Here is a 15,853-nt window from a genome sequence, read left to right on the forward strand (position 1 = left end):
TCAGGAGCTGTGTACAGTCATGTTTCAATTTAGCAAAACCTTGGCCAGGATAGTCCTAGTGAGGAGTCACAGGACTGTTTGAGTTGAGCACGATTCAGATGATCTGATCAGGGTTGACAGTTTAACCCTGAGTCGTTCTATACACAGGGGTCAAAAGGGATGTATTATACAGTAATCATATTCGCGTAGATTCTGAATACTGCGATTGAGACTATTCGACCTATCCAGATGTCGGATACCATTGCTAGATGGTCACTTCGATTAGTACAGAAATTGGTTCCTGTGCTACTGGCTTAGGTTCGAACCTGCGGAGTCACACACATTAGATGTTCCTATTTGATCTGATGGCTAGTGAAGAGTCCCACTGGACTGGGACTCTTCGACCAAGAGTCCTAATGCTCGGAGATTCTGAGTCTATCTGAGACTCTGTGATCGAGAATCAGGATTCTCTGATCATGAGTTCCACACATTTTGGGTACCGGGGTCAAGAGTCCCACTGGTTTGAGACTCTTCGATCAAGGTTTCATATCGATGGACTTTGATGTCCGATTGCCCATCGGATTTAGACTCAGTATTTATGAGAGGTTTAATTAATGATTTGATCACTAATTAACTCAATTTAATTAAGTAATTATTTTTGGATCAAGTCCAATTGAATTGGATTCAGTTGGGTTTGACCCGATTAGGTTAAGAGTTGACCTAATCACCGAGGTGGTTTTGTCAAGCCCCAAACCCAACACCTGAGTTGGGCACGTGACATGGCCACACAAACCCTAGAGCAGCGCCCTAAGGATCATGTAAGGCCTATTAATTTAACACTTCAAAATTATAAATAACCAAGTAAATACCAAATCAATCCACCGAGTCAAAACTTTAAATCAAATGTAAACTTTGTTCAATACAATTTATTCAAATGTTCATTGGTATCAGAAAATTTAAACTAACTAAACTACTAAAGGCTTCTGTTCTTATTTGCTCTCGTCCAAACCATCCAAACTAAGTATCCTGTGAGTCTGAAAAAAAAAATAAGAAAGAAATATGAGCTTCTCCAGCTCAGTAAGAATCACTGCACATGTACATCAAGCCAGTAGATAAAAGTAATATTTTTGAAACCAATACAATTTATGAAGACTCATATGTATATAATAACTGAAATATTAACATAAATATACATTTAATAATATGGGTCATCACATATCAGCAAGTAAAATCTTCACTCATTATTGAATTACATGTTATTTGTTTCATCTTTTCACATCTTCAATTGACAATCTTTTATCCCTTTTTGGCTTTGGACTAATCAGGATCATGCGACGATCTTTTATTCGGATCGATTTCTGTGATCTTCCTCGGATTGAACTATTTATGATCTTTCTCGGATCAAAGTGGCCATGATCTTTCTCGGATCAAATCATTCATGATCTTTCTCGGATCAAGTTCTTCCACACATAAGCCTGTGGAGGCTGTCCCAGGCATAAGCTCTTGGCTGGCTATTCCACATGACAAGATCAGTCCAAACCATATTCCTCTCTTTTTTTTTATGGACGTATAACATTAATCAATTCAAATTTTGTGGTGTACTAAAAAACAAACATGTCATAACTATATAATCATGCCATCATATGCGTTGATAAAAACATATTCATGCTCACAATCACCCAAGTAAATATCAGCATTTCACATATGACAAATTCATTGATCTCAAATCCAACGATGCAAAACTAACAGTAAAATAGTATATACATGTGATGATGATCATGTATAATGATTCTTACCTCGATCAATGAGAAATCAATTTCACAGCCTTATAGTCTGAAAATCAAAACCCTACTCATTGTCCCTCTGGTCGTTGGACTGTTCTCCTATCAAACAAATCAATTTAACCAAATAAATTTTCTAAAAATATATATTGAGGTTTATCTAAACTCTTACCTATGTCTCCCTTTTTTTTAATTTTTATTTTTAATTTTTATTTATTATATATATGTATATAATTATATTATATATATATATATATTTTTATTTAGAGAAGAGAGAAGAAATTTCTTCTCCTCTTCCTCACGCTCGGAAACAGGGGACCCGAGCCCTTTCCGAGTGCCCCCCCTTAATCCGACCAGATAGGCCATCTCCGGCCACCCTCCCTGGTAACTCCAACGCCGGTGAGGCCACCGTCTTGGTGGCAGCCTCATCCCTCCTTGCTGCCGGCGATGGAAGGAGAAAATCAATGCAAACAGGGGTGTCCTTGTTTGAGCCCGAACCGGCATCTCGTCGGCTTTCAAGTACACCGATGATCGGAGGATCAAAAGGAGAAGAAGAATACCTTGTTCCGATGACCTAAGATAGCTCCGATGACCCCCCTCTCTTCCGATCAACCACCCACGGTATTTTCTTGAGAAAATCCCTCAAATCCCTTAAATTTCTTCGAAATTTTTGTTGTAAAATCCTAAGGGAGGAAGGGGGTCTTTATAGTGAAGATTTCCTACCCTAGCCAGACTCTTTGAGTCCAATTTCGTCAGAAACGAGAAGGAAGAAGACTCCGGTTAGGAGTCTTCCTCCTCCTCTGTAAATTTTTTTTTTGTTGGGCTGTCTAAGTTTACAGGCCCAAGTACTTGGGCTATTACAATCTCTCCCCCTTAAAAAAAAATTTCATCCTCAAAATTTACATACCTGAGTTTTCAAAAAGTTGTGGATACTTGATCTTCATTTCTGTCTTGAGTTCCCATGTAGCCTCTCTCTCGCTATGATTGCTCCATTGGATCTTCACATAAGAAATACTTCGATGCCGTAACACCTGATCCTTCTTGTCAACAATCCATGCTGGATATTCTTCATAAGTCAGATCCTTCTAAAGATGCAAAGATTCATAACTCACCACATGACTTGGATCTGAAATATACTTTCTCAACATTGATACATGAAACACATTATGTACACCAGATAAAGCCGACGGTAATGCTAATCGATATGCAACCTCTCCAATCCTGTTTAAAATTTCAAAAGGGCCAATATACTTTGGACTCAACTTACCACAAACTCCAAATCTCATGATACCTTTAGTAGGAGAAACTCTCAAAAAAACATGATTGCCTACTTGAAATTCCAGCTCCCTTCTTCTATTATCAGCATAACTCTTTTGCCTGCTCTGAGCCGTACGAAGTCGTTTCTGGATTATGTGTACTTTTTCCACTGTCTGTTGCATTATTTCTGGTCCCAACAATTTTCTTTCTCCCACCTCATCCCAACAAATGGGTGATCTACACTTCCTTCCATATAATGCCTCGAAAGGAGCCATCTGAATGCTTGCTTGGTAACTATTATTATAAGCGAACTCAACCAATGATAAGTGATTATCCCATGCACCGCCCAAGTCCATAACACAAGCCCTTAACATATCCTCTAGGATCTGTATGGTTCGTTCTAATTGTCCATCAGTTTGAGGATGAAAAGCTGTACTGAAATTTAACTTGGTACCAAGGGCTTTATGAAGACTCTTTCAAAATTGAGAAACAAATCTACTATCTCGATCTGACACAATAGTAACTGGTACTCCATGCAGTCATACTATCTGCTCTATATACAAGCCTGCCAATCTTTCTAAGGAAAGACCAATTCGAAAGGGTAAGAAATGCGCTGATTTCGTCAATCGATCAACAATTACCCATACAACATTATTATTCCGAAGTATTTTAGGTAACCCAGTCATAAAATCCATAGTAATATGCTCCCATTTCCATTGAGGAATAAGAAAAGACTGTAATGGTCCTGCTGGTCTTTGATGTTCGGCTTTTACTTGTTGACATACCAAATATTAGGCTACGAATTGTGCAATATCCCTTTTCATACTAGACCACCAAAAATTTCTTTTCAAATCTTGATACATTTTTGTGCTTCCAGGATGCATGGTGTAAGCCGAACAGTGAGCCTCCTCTAGGATCTCGTCCCTTAATCCTGAAATCTTGAGAACACATAGTCTGTTATCGAACCTCAATGACCCATCCTTATGTGTCCAAAATTTTGTCTGTATACCGGATTCCACTGCTTCTATGATCTTTTGTAACTCTGAATCCTCCTTTTGAGCTACTTTAATCTTTTCAATCAAAGTAGGCTGTAGTACAAGATTTGCAAGTTGAACTTGAGAATTATATAGTCGTATTTCTATTCCTGATTTCTCCAAATCTAGCAATATAGGCTTTTGTGAGGTAATTAGAGCAGCCAAATCACCAAAAAATTTTCTACTTAGGGCATCGGCTACAATATTTGCCTTCCCAGGATGATAATTTATTGTCAAGTCATAGTCCTTCAATAGTTCCAACCACCTTCTTTGTCTCAAATTTAACTCCTTCTGAGTAAAGATGTATTTTAAACTTTTATGATCCGTAAAAATCTCGCAATGCTCTCCATATAAATAATGTCTCCATATTTTTAAAGCAAAAACCATAGCTGCTAATTCTAGATCATGAGTAGGATAATTTCGCTCATATGATTTCAATTGTCGAGAGGCGTAAGCTATCACCTTTTCCTTTTGCATCAGAACACAACCGAGGCCTTTACGAGAAGCATCGCTATAGATAGTGAAACCTTCTGTTCTGGATGAAATGGTTAAAATTGGAACAGTCACTAATTATCTTTTTAACTCTTGGAAGCTTTGCTCACATTCATCTGTCCATTCAAACTTCACTTGTTTCTGTGTTAGACGAGATAGAGGCATGACAATACAAAAGAAACCTTCCACAAACCTTCGATAGTAGCTAGCCAACCCCAAAAAGCTACATACCTCCGATACATTAGTAGGTCGGCTCCAGTCGACTACTGCCTCCACTTTCCTTGGGTCAACTGAAATACCATCCTTGGAGATAACATGCTCGAGGAAAGTAACACTGTTCATCCAAAATTCATATTTCTGTAGCTTTGCATACAGCTTCTTTTTCCTCAGAGTTTATAATACAATCCTCAAATATTCTTCATGCTCGAGTGAGCTTTTCGAGTAAATTAAAATATCATCAATATATACAACTACAAATCGATCCAAGTATGATGCAAACACTCGATTCATAAGATCCATAAAAGCTGCCGGTGCATTGGTTAAACCAAATGGCATGACTAAAATCTCATAATGCCCATATCTAGTCTGAAAGGCTGTTTTTGATATATCTCCAGACTGTATCTTCAACTGATGGTAGCCAGAACGAAGATCAATTTTTGAGAAGACCTGTGCCCCTTGCAACTGATCAAACAAATCATCGATTTGTGGTAAAGGATATTTGTTTCGCACTGTTACCTTATTTAATTCTCGATAGTCTATGCAAAGCCGAAGGCTACCATCTTTCTTCTTCACAAAAAGTACTGGAGCTCCCCAAGGTGATACACTAGGTCTAATGAATCCTTTGTCCAACAACTCTTGTAATTGCTTTTGTAATTCCTTCAATTCTGCTGGAGCCATTCGATAAGGGGCTTTAAAAACTGAACTCGTACCAGAGATCAAGTCAATAGAAAATTCAATCTCTCGATCAGGAGGTAGTCCAGGTAGGTCATCTGGGAAAACATCAAGAAATTTCTTCACAATAGGAATATCCTGTAACTTGAGCTTATTATCTTGAGTGTCTAATACAGTGGCTAGAAATCCTTCACATCCTTTTCTAAGAAATTTTTGAGCACAAATAGCTGAGATGAACTTCTGGTGTAAGAAGGGTTTAGTACTCTTAAAACTAAACTCTGACTGATCTGCAATTTGAAACATTATTGTCTTTTTGAAGCAATCAACTGTAGCATGATATGCTGCTAACCAATCCATCCCCAAGATTAGATCAAAGTCCTTCATCTCTAAGACTAATAAGTCTGCTTTCATCTCCCTATCTTCGATACTTAGTATACAATCTTTGCAAATTGAATTAACCAAGATCACCTCTCCACTTGGTGTGCAGACACAGAGATTATTTTCTAAAGGTGTAGGAGACATTTCATTGGTCTTCTTAATAAAACTAGTTGCTATAAAAGAGTGGGTAGCTCCAGGATCAAATAGAGCATAGACATCATTGGATGCTATTTTAATCATATCTGTCAGATATTCATTTATCATTCAGGGCTATATATCCATATAATATTTTATGACATATATATAAAAGAACTTAGGAGATCGGTTCAGTACCTGTCACCACTGAGTTAGAAGCATTAGCATCCTGTTGTGTAAGTGCATAGACTCATCCTTGGGTCTTTGATTTTTGTTGTCCCGCATCTTATCTTTGTACATCTTGGGGTGCCCGATTTGTGGGGGTATTCTGATAATTTTGAGGCATCTGCTGACTCTGTACTCCTCCTCCACTACGGCATATAATTGTTTTATGACCATCTCGTCCATATTTGTAACATTATCCCCCGGGCCACGTACAATCTCGTCTAAAATGAGGTCCTCCACACCTATAACATATAAGGCTCCCTTGAGATTGTACTTTACCTTCAGTGGCAGTCTGACTTGGTTTTGGGGTCTTTGGTTTGAAGGCTCTGCTACTTTGACCTTGAGAATCAATTGCTCGACCTCTTTTCTTCATATTTTCTCTCTTGCTACTTGAGCATCATTAAGTCTTTTTTCTATTATTAAGCATTTGTTGACAACTTCCTTATAAGTGGGAAGCTCAAAAATAGTCACTAATTGTTGGATTCTATTTCTTAATCTATTCTCCAATTTTCTGGCTCAAACATTTTTCTCAGCTATCAATGCAGGGGCATATCTCGACAATTCTTCAAATTTGGCTGCATATTGAGCAATTATCATGTGGCCCTGTACCAGTCGATCGAACTCTCAAAATTTCTGGAGTCGGATATTCTGGAGAAAATACTTCTCATAAAAGACCTTTCTAAATTCTTCCCATGAAAAAGGTTCATCATTTGGTCCCATCTTTTCAATTTCCATCTCCCACCAATCGGCTGCCTCATCTTGTAACATAAAAGTGGCAAAAGTGACCTTATCTTCAGCACGACATCTTAAGGCATGGAAAACCTTCTCTATTGCTTTTAGCTGGCTTTCAGCTTCCATAGGATCTGAGGTCCCTGAGAATGCCGGTGGTGCATATTTTTTAAAATCTAATAAATTGATTTGACGTTCATACTAATTTTCAGCTCCTTGTTGCTGCTGGGACTGTCGCTCCTGAAATATTTATTGTATGATCTGCTGTTGTTGTCCCTGTTGCACCTCCAATATCCTCTTCATATCTTTCCTCGCAGCCACTTGTTGTTGGACCAGTACTTGCATTAACTGAGCTGCAGTAATTTGTTCTCCAAGTTGAATTTCAGGTTCTCCTGGAGTTTCTTCCCCGGGAGTGACCTCTGCAGGCTCAGTAGGATGTTCTTGTTGTGGTGCATCATCATCCGATGAGGGTAGAGTATTTTCTTGTTGTATAGCTGGCTCCCAAACATTAGAGCCATCCGCAAAATGAGTAGGTCTCCGATTTCGCCCACGCTCAGTCCCTCTTGCCATGTCAACCTACACAGTTTCACTTTAGTCAAAAATTTAAGAAAAATATTTCATATTAGTCAATTTTCATCTAAAAATCTACCCATATACTCTCTCTCTGAAATGAACCTCAAGATTCCTAAACCTAGGCTCTGATACCACTCTGTCAAGCCCCAAACCCAGCACCTGAGTTGGGCATATGACACGGCCACACAAACCCTAGAGCAGCGCCCTAAGGATCATGTAAGGCCTATTAATTTAACACTTCAAAATTTTAAATAACCAAGTAAATACCAAATCAATCCATCGAGTCAAAACTTTAAATCAAATGTAAACTTTGTTTAATACAATTTATTCAAATGTTCATTGGTATCAAAAAATTTAAACTAACTAAACTACTAAAGACTTCTGTTCTTATTTGTTCTCGCCCAAACCATCCAAACTAAGCATCCTGTAAGTCTGAAAAAAAATAAGAAGAAAATATGAGCTTCTCCAGCTCAGTAAGAATCACTGTATATGTACATCAAGCCAGTAGATAAAAGTAATATTTCTGAAATCAATACAATTTATGAAGACTCATATGTATATAATAACTGAAATATTATCATAAATATGTATTTAATAATATGGATCATCACATATCAGCAAGCAAAATCTTCACTCATTATTGAATTATATGTTATATGTTTCATCTTTTCACATCTTTAATTGACAATCTTTTATCCCTTTTTGGCTTTGGACTAACCAGGATCATGCGACGATCTTTTATTCGGATCAATTTCTGTGATCTTCCTCGAATCGAACTATTTATGATCTTTCTCGGATCAAAGTGGCCATGATCTTTCTCAGATCAAATCATTCATGATCTTTTTTGGATCAAATTCTTCCACACATAAGCCTGTGGAGGCTGTCCCAGGCATAAGCTCCTGACTGGCTATTCCACATGATAAGATCAGTCCAAACCATATTCTTCTCTTTTTTTTTTTATGGACATATAACATTAATCAATTCAAATTTTACAGTGTACTCAAAAACAAACATGTCATAACTATATAATCATGCCATCATATGCGTTGATAAAAATATATTCATGCTCACAATCACACAAGTAAATATTAGCATTTCACATATGACAAATTCATTGATCTCTAATCCAATGATGCAAAACTAACAGTAAAATAGTATATACATGTGATGATGATCATGTATAATGATTCTTACCTCGATCAATGAGAAATCAATTTCACAGCCTTATAGTCTGAAAATCAAAATCCTACTCGTTGTCCCCCTGGTCGTTGGACTGTTCTCCTATCAAATAAATCAATTTAACCAAATAAATTTTTTAAAAATATATATTGAGGTTTATCTGAACTCTTACCTATGTCTCTCTTTTTTTTTTAATTTTAATTTATTATTTTTATTTATTATATATATATATAATTATATTATATATATATATATATTTATTTATTTAGAGAAGAGAGAAGAAATTTCTTCTCCTCTTCCTCACACTCGAAAACAGGGGACCCGAGCCCTTTTCGAGCGCCCCCCCTTAATCCGACCAGATAGGCCATCTCCGGCCACCCTCCTTGGCAACTCCAACGTCGGCGAGGCTATCGTCCTAGTGGCAGCCTCATCCCTCCTTGCTGCCGTCGACGGAAGGAGAAAATCAATGCAAACAGGGGTGTCCTTGTTTGAGTCCGAACCGGCATCTCGCCGGCTTTCAAGTACACCGATGATCGAAGGATCAAAAGGAGAAGAAGAATACCTTGTTCTGACATCCCAAGATAGCTCCGACAACCCCCCTCTCTTCTGATCAACCATCCACAGTATTTTCTTGAGAAAATCCCTTAAATCCCTCAAATTTCTTCGAAATTTTTGTTGTAAAATCCTAAGGGAGGAAGGGGGGTCTTTATAGTGAAGATTTCCTACCCTAGTTGGACTCTTTGAGTCTGATTTCGTCAGAAATGGGAAGGAAGAAGACTCCGGTTAGGAGTCTTCCTCCTCCTCTGTAATTTTTTTTTTGTTGGGCCGTCTAAGTTTACAGGCCCAAGTACCTGGGCTGTTACAGGTTTGGTCCCTAATCTGATCAGGGGTTGGGCTTAGTCAATTCCTGATTTGATTAAGATTTTATTGAGCCTAATTAAGTCTAATTGTGTTGGGTTTAATTTAGTCTAATTATGCCTAACCTATTTTAATAAGGTTGGTTCAATTAGGTTTGAAACCACCTTTGACTTACCTCCCTGCGCCACCTCACCTCACCTGCGCCTATTTGAATTCATGAGAAATGAGTTCTCGTGAATTTTCTCTCATGCAGAAGCCTTCCCACGCCCTCCCTTGTGCGCCATCTAAGTGGATAAAGATTGATTAGTTGGCCATTCAAATTCAAATGATGTTTGAATTTGAATGAGCAACTAATCCCACACACCACCTTATCCACTTGTGCGCCACTTGCTCTACATGAGAAAAAGTTTCTCGTATAAACTCTCCACATACAAAGAAGCCCACGCCCCTCCCTTCTCATACCTTGAGTGGATAAAGATTGGTTGGTTGGCATTTGAATTCAAATTCAATTTGAATTCAAGTGAGTAACCACCTAGCTTTATCCTCTCACGTTGTAAAAATGCAGTCTTGCACCGTTTTAAAAAAGAAGAGAAGATGGGGCATGCGAATATCTGATCCTAGAGAGAAATGGTGGTGAAAGAAAGGCCTTCTGCATGAGAAAAGAAAAGAAAAGAAGAGAAAAGAAAAGAAACAGAAAGGGTGCAGGGTTTTCTCAGAGTATCCTAGGGTTTCTGCCTAGGGTTCGAGAAGTGAGAAGGTGAACTATGAGTGTCGTGAGCCCACCAGACTTTAAGAAGAACTTCATCAACCTCTCAAGTATCTTTACTGATGATCCAGAGTATTCGAAAAATCGACAGACACCGATCGAAGGAGTTCTATCAGCATCAGCCATCGAAAGAGTTCTGCAACGAACTAGCATTCGTGAGGAGCCGATCAGACCGAGAGCTTCATGTGGATGATCTGTGGAGGCTAGACATACTGTGTGACTACATTACAATGATCAAACCTTTCTGACGGTGATCAAACTGTAGCGATCGACTACCTACACGAAGGTAATGTGTTCTGAACACATAACAGTAAAACGTTTACTATAGAATTCAAAATTTCAAATTTAAATGCATGCTATATATATCATATTTAGATCCTTGTGTAGAATTAATATATATTAATTAATTAGATTAATTAATATTTTTTACTATAAAATTATAATTTTAAAAAAGTTTTAAAATTATCATTTTACCCCTGCACTGAAATTCCCACATTTAATTCATTTTGCGAAAACCATTTGTGAAGGTATCATAGTATTTCAAAAAATTATTTTTATTCAATCAGAATCCTCCCCTTTCTTGTATGAATTAGATTATTTTGATCATTTTAAAAAAGATCCCCTCTTTCTTATATAAAGAGTGTTCAATTTAAAAAATTTTCTTATTGAAGCACAGATGATTCATAAAAGAGTTTTGTTCTTTTCTTCCTTGTTTGTAGTTATCAGAGCACTAAGTGTGAAAGAATATTTTTTTTTTTCTTGTTTTGATCTTAAAGCAAGAATGACACCATTTGAACAAGAATTAAAAGAGAAGAAATTAGAGCATTTTGTAAAATCAAAAATAAATGTGTCGAGGTATTTTGGCATTCATGCAAAAATAAAATTATCAAAAATACTAGAGCACTCAAGAAAAATAGACGTATCAAAGTAATTTTTCAAATAGTATCAAAGTGAGGATAAAAATAAATGTATCATAGTAAAAAAAATATGGGCATATTAGAGGCATATCATTGTCAATTACTGTCAGAGTAAAAAATTTAAAAGAGCATGTAAATGTAAAAAAAATTTAGATAGATGATACACTATTTTCTCTATCATGATACCATTCTTTTTCTTTTTGACATCATCAAAAAAATAGACTAAAGGGAGTAAGATTTTTCATAATTGCATATCAGATATCAATGTAATAGTGCATTCATTCAAGTATAATAGGCATTCATCCATTCATTCATCCAAAAAAGAAATGAACCAAATAAAATAATAAAAATCTCATTCATTAACACTAAAAAGAGAGGTTACAAGAGTCATAAAGAGTATAAAGCTCTCATACATCCAATCTACAAGATATAAATAAGTAATCTAATATAAAATAATAAAATTAATGAGACTGGGCATTGAGCACGAGATCAAGATAGGGGAAACATGATCAGCCTCATCTTCGATCGAAGGGTCTGGTCCAAGAGAAAGATACCAGAGGACGGAAAGCAATGGGCTAAACAAAAGTTGGCTCACTGGATGCGGAGGGCCTAGACTGAAGCTGGGTCCTAATGACATCAAGCTGGGACAAGATCTCCCTCACTGTAAGTCGGAACCCATCTAGATCAGCAGATACGAAGTCTCTGGAGTCTCTGATATCTATCCGAAGTAGTTCAAGAGAAGAACGAAGCTGGCTGTGGAGTCTCTCTATCTCTCGAGTCAGGTCATCCATCTGCAGTGTAGAAGGAGTCAATGTGCCCACTCCAGCAGAGAGAGAGAGACTACAATCTATCTGACCTTCCTCTCTATATCAAAAATTCTGTCACTGAATTTAAGAAGGGAGCTCTCCACACCCTCCAGTCTAGTACTCAAGTCAGACAAGAGCTCCATCAAAGAGAAAATGTATGGCACAATAGAAGAGTCTAAGGAAGGACCAAAGAAGGCACTCGATGGAGCTGGGTGAAACTGTTGTAGCTGCTGCTGTGCCTACTGCTGGAGAACCTGCTGTAAAATCTGCTGCGAGAACTGGTGAGACTGCTGAAGAAGCTGATCCTGAAATCACTACAGCTGAACAGATAAAATCTCTGTCACTCTCTCAGCAAGCTATCCCATATCAACATCCCCCAAGCTAAAAATAGGCACGGTACGGCTCAATGGAGGTACTCTGACTGAGGGTCCTGCCTCAGGCTCTGAAACATAGTGAACAACTAGACTCGGCCTGGGCACAGGAGAAGGTGGACCCTCTCCCTTAGCATACTCCTCCTCCTCATCATCCTTCTCCTCAACTGCTACAGCTTGTCTCTTAGCTCAACGGCCATCAACTCTCACAAAACCCATGCACCTAAGAGAGTGGTTGTTATAGATGTCAGTATATGATAATCTACAAACAATCTCTCCCTCAAAACTCACTCTTGACTCCCTGAAAATCACAGTGAGAGCCATACCATATGGCAAGAGAGCCTTGGATCTGTTCAAGGCTTCGCTCATGGCATCGATCATCAAGAAAGATAGGTTCAGGGGAGTTTCAGAAACTACATGGTGCATCGATAAATATCTCTACTAGTCAACAAATCATATCTTCCTCCTTTGAGGAAGAAAGTCCTAGATACCATGTGGTGGAGCAGCCTCATCTCCACACTTAGATCTTTGTCTTCAATTTTCAAAAAACTTTCCACATCATCTCTCCCAAGAATAGTTTTAAGTCCAATATCCTTTTTGGGTAGCTCATCTAGGCAACCACCCTCATAAGGCATCTGAAGGAATCTTCCTAGCCTAGTTGCATTTAAGATAATTTGGACTTCCTTCACAGTAGATCTCAAAACACCATCAGAGAAAACCAAATTTGAATAAAATTCTTTGACCAAATCAATATACATTGGCTCAGACAAACTTAAGAAAGACTTCCACTCTTGCTTAATTAGTTTTTCTCCAATAGAAAAATCATCATGTCTAAAAAATTTGAAGTCTACATTTCTATCCAAAGCAACCTTCCTTGCAGATAGGAGAATCTTACTTGGAGTGACCGGTGGAGATGCTTGGGTCGGCTCATGTGCTGCCTTCTTCCTCCTTTTCTCTACCTCCAAGGATCTAACGGACTTCCTTCTTTGTGGCATTCTCATTTTAGGGGCCATGTCCCAAGAAGAGGATAGATAATGATCAAGAAGATGGAGAAGGATGTGGATTGAAGTGAAACTTAAGAGGAGAAGATGATTTTTGGAGAGTTTCTCACGGATTTATGGGTTAAGATTTGGAATTTGGGGAAAACAAGAGAATAAGCCATGAGATCAAGAAATTTAGGGAGAGTAGACCTCGGTTTTAAGAGATTTTGGAATTTTTGGGAGATCTAGAATGAGGTTCCTAGGTTGGGACAAGAGGGACAAGAAGAGTCTTTGGATTTAAGACATCTCAGAATCCCTTTTTAATGAAACAAGATTTGGGTCGGCTCACTTGAAAAGAGTTTACCCGATCAATTGGGACATCCCACATGGGTCGTCCTATCTAGGAAGGGTTCAGGCTATGAAAAAAAAATTTAAAAATGAGAAAAAAATTAGAATAAAAAATTTGAAATTGATCATATCAAGTTGAGATGATCATTGGAAGTCCAGATAAATTTTGATATAATTTTTTTTAGTATTTCAATAAAAAAAAATCTGAAAAGGTATCTGAATAGCACTGATGATTTTTAATTATCTTAAAAAAATCTCAAAAAAAAGATAGATGGCTCCCAAAATTAACATAATGAAGTCAAGAGATTTTAGAAAGATTTTGAGAGTGAAATTATAATTGAAATTCAAACAGAAGGATCTAAGATGCTCAATTCTCTTCTAATTTCATAAAATTTATTTTTATTTAATACTTTGGTAAAATATCAGCTAGTTATTTTTTAGTATTTATATATTCAAGTGTTATATCATTATTTTGAATATATTCTCTTATGAAATGATGTCTAATTTTAATGTGTTTTGATCTAGAGTGTTGAATTAGATTTTTGGTCAAATTGATGGGACTAGTATTATCACATTTTATGAAAAAATTTTTAAGTTCAATACCAAAATCTATGAGTTGTTGCTTAATCCACAAGATTTAAGTATAGCAACTTTCAGCTGTAATGTATTGGCCTTGACCGTAGATAATACTACTAAATTTTGCTTCTTGCTGAATCAAGAGATTAAGTTTACTCTTAAAAATTAGCAAATTCCACTAGTACTTTTTCTATCTAGTCTACATTCAGCAAATTCTGTATCTGAGTAACCTATTAAGTCGATAGAAGATTATTTTAAAATTCAAAGACTTAGGTTTTGTGTTCTTTTTAAGTATCTAAAAATTTTTTTAACAGCATTTAAGTGAGATTTCTTAGCATTAGATTGATATCTAGCACACATGCATACACTGAATATTATATCAGGTCTACTTGCAGTCAGATATAGTTAAGAGCCTATCATACCCCTATAGAGCTTTGAATCAATATTTTTACCATACTCATCTTTATCTAATTTACAGGAAGGGGTCATAGGTGTACTTATAATTTTTGAGCTCTTCATTCCAAATTTCTTTAACAATTCTCTTATATACTTACTTTGGGTGATGGAGACCTCTTCCTTTGTTTGTTTAATCTGAAGTCCAAAGAAACAATTAAATTCTCCCATCATGCTCATCTCGAACTCTCCCTACATGAGCTTGGCAGACTCTTGGCACAAATCTTCATTAGTAGATCCAAATATAATGTCATCAACATATTTCTGTATGACTAGAATTTTTTTATCTTTTCCTTTTATAAAATAAGTAGTATCAATATTTTTTCTTAAAAAATTATTTTCTAATAAAAACTTATTTAATCTTTCATACCATGTCCTAGGAGCCTATTTTAATTCATATAAAGCTTTGTTTAACTTACATAATCTAAAAATTTATGATTTTCAAAATCAAGAGGTTGTTCTATATATACTTTTTTAGAAATATAACCATTAAGAAAAGTACTCTTAGCATCCATTTGAAATAATTTAAAGTTCATAAAACAAGCAAAAGTAAGTAGCATTCTTATTGCTTCTAGTCTAGCAATAGGAGCAAATATGACATCAAAATCAATTTCTTCTTATTGATTGTATCCTTTAGCAACTAATCTTGCTTTGTTTCTTACTACATTTCCATCTTCATCTAATTTGTTCTTATAAACTCATTTAGTTTCTATTATGGGATGATTTTTAGGTCTAGCAACTAGTGTCCATACATTATTTCTTTCAAATTGGTTTAGCTCTTCTTGCATGGCAATTATCTAGTTATGGTCCTTTTCAACTTCATCAATTGTTTTAGGTTCTAGATATAAAACAAAAGCTACATAATTACAAACATCTTTGAGTGAAGATCTAGTTCTTATTCTTTATGTCGGATCACCAATTATTAATTTTTTAAGGTAATTATGGGCATACCTCTATTTTCTTGAAAGATTATCTATGTCTTGAGATTGTTCTTGAATGTTCTGATCATTGATGCTTTCATCCAATTGATCTTTGTTTTGCTCATTTGAGTCATTGAGGATGAGTTTTTTTATCCCATCTTTTATGATACCTGTATCATCAGCACCCTTTCTCTTTCTTGATGGA

At 36.5% G+C, this 15,853-nt stretch overlaps 1 pseudogene; it reads left to right on the forward strand.

Moving 5' to 3' along the window:
• Positions 1 to 15,853, forward strand: part of LOC105046919 (uncharacterized) — a 51,716-nt pseudogene that overhangs the window by 23,935 nt on the left and 11,928 nt on the right.

This window comes from Elaeis guineensis, chromosome 6 (genome assembly GCF_000442705.2).
Source record: "Elaeis guineensis isolate ETL-2024a chromosome 6, EG11, whole genome shotgun sequence".
NCBI lineage: Eukaryota > Viridiplantae > Streptophyta > Magnoliopsida > Arecales > Arecaceae > Elaeis > Elaeis guineensis.